General features: G+C 48.5%; 1 pseudogene; it reads right to left on the bottom strand.

The window, feature by feature from the left end:
• Nucleotides 1–304: 304 nt before the first annotated feature.
• On the bottom strand, nt 305–3,337 carry LOC147960844 (uncharacterized; annotated as a pseudogene).
• Nucleotides 3,338–4,643: the final 1,306 nt, after the last annotated feature.

Raw genomic sequence — 4,643 nt, forward strand, 5'->3', positions numbered from 1 at the left:
GCAGTACGCCCAACTAGAATGGATTAGGATTCAGACTAGGGTTAGAGCTGGAATGGGCAGGGCAGGTGCCTCCTAGTCCTAGTTCACCAAGCAGATTTGCCAAGCAAGAAGATATAAAGATACCCCAAATGGCTAGGATTGTCAGGAAATAGTAGTGAAACATGTTAACCAAAAACATGCAAAGATACCCTAAACAATTCAACAGTGTCCACGTACGACTCACTCTAGACTGTTGACCGGCTCTTGGCCCATTCCTCAGACACAACTTTTCGACAAACTTCATTCAAGCGCTTAAATAAGTCTACTAGATGGAGAGCAGAGTCGACCAAGTCACCTTCATTGAGATCAACCCGAATTCAGTCTTCATCTCTCGAGTATCAAGCCCATGCGTGCCCGCCTTGAAGGAGCAGCAGTGCTCCGCTGAACCGGATGGCTCCGAGGCAACCTCGAACTTCAAATCCAGAGTGGAACCATCCACTACAGCAACCACAGACCTCGTTAAATGACGCGACTCGCCAATTGTACCATTGAAGAGCCGAATTTCTTCGTCATAACCACCGATAAAACAACGGAATCACAGATCAAAACTGCTCCGCACTTCTGACACGGCAACTTCTACATTCGCCATGACTGCACGATCAATACGTGATACGGTTAAATCAACTGTGCCACAGTCGCCATCGATGCGATATTTGAGTGCACAATCCCATGGGCTCCATAGGTCGTCTAGGTCTGATACACCATCGATCAGCTGGCAGTCATGCCTTTCTTCCTTGCCTACCTTGATCCTCATGTCAAATTCCACTAGAGCAGTGGAAAGCATATTTATCCCTCGCTTAGGGCCAGCCATGGCGATGAGAGAACCCTACAAAATTGTTACTGCTTAGTAGCTCTTCATATGGAAGTAAGAAACACCTAAAGCTTTATACTACCTCTGTTTCTAAATGTAAGACGTCTTATCAATTCAAATTGAACTACCAAAGCACATCTTGCATTTAGGAACAGAGGGTGTATTTCTCTAAGCTGTTTTACTTGGAACAACATTAATTTTGTGATAGTTTACAATTGCCGACCAACATCTCTGTCACATATCAAACTGACTGCTTACATACTGCACAAGCACAACAGTGTTCGGATCCCAATTTTTACATAAGCATGTAGAAATGAGAAGAGAAAACAAAATGACTTATAGTGATGCAATGATTCATGCTGGTGTGTTAAGTAGCAACCAAGAGCGCGAACTATTTCTATTTGATTTTGTTTGGAATACATGATATACTCACTCAGTTCCATAATTTATAAGTTTGTCATAGTAAATCACATTTCCACAATAAAAACTTGGTGCAATGGTGGCCTATACAATCCAAACTACCATTCTGCTACGTCTGTACAGATAACTCACAAGACTTGAGTGCTTCACTAGGTTTGGCCTTACAATGTGAAATGAATAGATTTGACATAAATCACGTACTTGACCCCACCCCCCCCCCCCCTAATTCCATACTGTATAAATCAGTTTCGCACACACTGCAACATCCACCTAATGTGAGAACTCCCCCAGTGGGTACTTTAAACCATATGGAATGCTTCAAGGGGCCAAATACCTTGTTTTATACTTGAGGAGGTTAAGTAGACTTATTGCTTGAAATAATCACATGTAAGTATGGATTTGCACCTGCTTCACGATGATGGGATCATCCCTGCTTATATTGACAACATAATTAAGCAATGTATCCATATAATCCCGCACTGCTATGTATCCATACAACTCTACTGGGCCAGGATCCACAGTAAGTTTAGTCAACTTTAATGACAAAATTTGTAACACGCGATTAGGTATATGCCGAATGCATTTTCCGTTGTGGATGTCACAATCTGTGGGTTCTGGTAGCCGAGCTTCACAAAAAAAAAGTAAAAGAAATAAGTTAAATTGTAATCGAAAACAATACATGAAACAACAGTCGTCATACAAAAATTAAGCGTGTCACTAGAGGATTCCATGGCCCTATTGGAAGTTTTCATTTTCTTCCAAGTGGATTATCGATGTTCCTTTTAGTAGGAATTTTAATCCCTCAAAGGTTTTTGTTTTAGAAACCCAAAGAAAAAGCGGCTAGCATCTCATTACATCAATAAATAAAGGTCCATTTTACTCTCCCAGATTTTATTTCATAACCCCCTAAACTATTTATTGGTTAAGTTTGCCCCAATAGTTACTAAAACAAGTCATTTCAACCATTGATGAAAAATATTCTTTTGTTTCACCTTCTAGAAGCCCCCTTGCAAGTAGATTTTTTTCATTCTGATGGTAGATAACATCATACCCTATATAATAATAATAAATCATAATTTCCCATCTTGCATAGTTGGGAGCAACTAAACCTATTTCACCACTCATGGTACAAAATATGTGCTAAAAATGAATGTTTATGAATATATTTCCAAAACACAGGACATGGTGACAACAAAAAGGATAAAAATCATTATGCACTGAACTGAACTCATTCTACTGGAAAGGAAACTTGCTCATGCATAGAAAATTAGCCACAAGATTTCAACATAGAACACATCAGTTGACCTTATCGCTTGAAAAGGTGCTCATAACAAAATGAAATAGGTAAAGATATATTGATCACTTACTCTCGTTACGGTTTGCAACATTATATTCCCTTTTCCACGAATGATTGGCCCTGTATATCGAACGATCACGGTGTGTGCTTTTTGGAAACATTCCAATACGGAGTACATCATCTTCTTGGCCATCGCTTGCTACCGATGCCCTCTTTGTATCCTTGTTGGTTGAACTCCTTCCGTTTTCCTCACAACCAGAGATGTCCACAGTTTTTGAAAATGCATCATGTTTGCCGGCTATAGCATCTGTAACCTCCAAGGTCGTGCCAATCGTCTCCACGTCTTTCATGGCTTGGCTGATGGCAGAGTGATCGTTGGTAGAAGAGATGAACGATCGCGCGTCCGGTCTAGCAGATTCATCGCCTTTGAATCCGCTGGTGCTCGCCATTCTCCGAGATCCATGAGGAAATAATCTGTCACCAAAGAGCATAAGAAGGCAATCTGGTCAGGATCCAGATCCAAAACTGTGGCAACTAGCTATAAAGGGCGCGCACATAGGATCAAGAAAATTAAACATACCGGGAAAGACGAAGGGCGGCTAGACTGTGAGCCACCATGACCGGCAAAGCTCGTCGTGGAAGCGCTGGTGGCGACCATGAACGGCGAGGCGGCGGAGCAGAGGCCATGAACGAGAGGAGAGGTCGCGAGGTGGAGGAGAGGCGGCGCATTGGGTCAGGGGAGGAAGAATCGGGCGCAGGGTTTGCATCCAGGCGGCGGGCGGCGGCGGACAAGCAGGAGAGGAGTATGTGGAGCGCGACGATGCTGCAGGCCCGGACGACGCGGGGGCCGTTGCTCCAGCTAAAAAACTGGCATCTCCCTCCATGGTGGATGCCACGCCATCGATCGAGGCCATCGACCCTGATCTCATCTCACCCGCCACGCCACGGGCCGGAAAGAAAATCCTAAGAGCATCTCCGGCCGTTGGCCCCAGAGGCGTTTAAAATCAACACCGGGGATGAGCCGACGCAAAAAATAAATCTGGGAGCGAGTTGGTTCCCAGCCGCCGGCCTTAAAGCCGTCCCAGGCGCGTTTAAAAATAAAATTTGTGTAGCAAATTTTGACACAGTTCGGCGAAGTTCGGCTAAACACGATAAATTTCGGCAAACTTGGGCATATATTAGACATGTTCGCCGGTTTTCATTACATAACAAAATAGATAACTAAACAAAAAGAGAAACTGGCTGAACGCCGAGTAGTCGCCGTCGTCGCCGTCATCGTCGCCGCCGTCGTCGGACTTCTCCTCCTTGACGCGGCCGTCCCTGGTGGACCCCTGACCGGCGCCGCCAACGCGGGCTGATGGCGGCGGCGCGTCGTCGTCGTCGATGTCACAGATGACGACGACCCCGCCTTCGTCGCGGCCGCGTCGGCGCTCCACGAAGCGGCGCAGGGCGGCGCACTGGCGCTCCTTCGCCTTCTCCAGGCGCTCCTTCTCCATCGCTATGGAGTCCTTGCGCGCCCATTCCAGGGCCGCGTCGTCGTCGTCGAGCTCCGTCTTCACCGGCGCGGCCGGCTCCTTCTTCACCGGTGCGAGCCCCGACTCCGTTTTTGGCTTGACGAAGCGCGGAGGAGGAGCCGATGAGGAGGCGCGCCGGCCGCCCTCGTTGATGACGATGCCGGCGCTGCGAGTGCGCCGGCCGAGCGGCGTCTCCGCCGCGGGCTCGGCCTTGACGCCGAGCAGGGCCGGAGCACTGGAGGAGTGCGAGGAAGATCGCGAGGAGGAAGAAGAGGAGGAGGACCCGAACCTCCTTGGCGCCCATGGCCCAGCGCGTCGGTGGTGCGCCGGGGCGGCCACCCTCACCAGGTACGCCAACGACGTGTCGTTGCCGCCCTCGAGGTGCGTCAGCACGCCCTCAAGTGTGCGGCCGGGGACGCCCCATCACAGGTGGCGCCCCTCGCTGTTCTTCGGGCCGCCGACCACCGGCGCGTCGTTGGTGGACGCCAACCGCTGCTGCTGGCGGCGCTCGAAGTACGCCGCCCAAGCCGCGTGGTTGTCGGCGGCGTACTGGAGGAGGGAG

This window comes from Triticum urartu, chromosome 7A, assembly GCF_056163025.1.
Source record: "Triticum urartu cultivar PI428250 chromosome 7A, HENAU_Tu73, whole genome shotgun sequence".
NCBI classification, from domain to species: domain Eukaryota; kingdom Viridiplantae; phylum Streptophyta; class Magnoliopsida; order Poales; family Poaceae; genus Triticum; species Triticum urartu.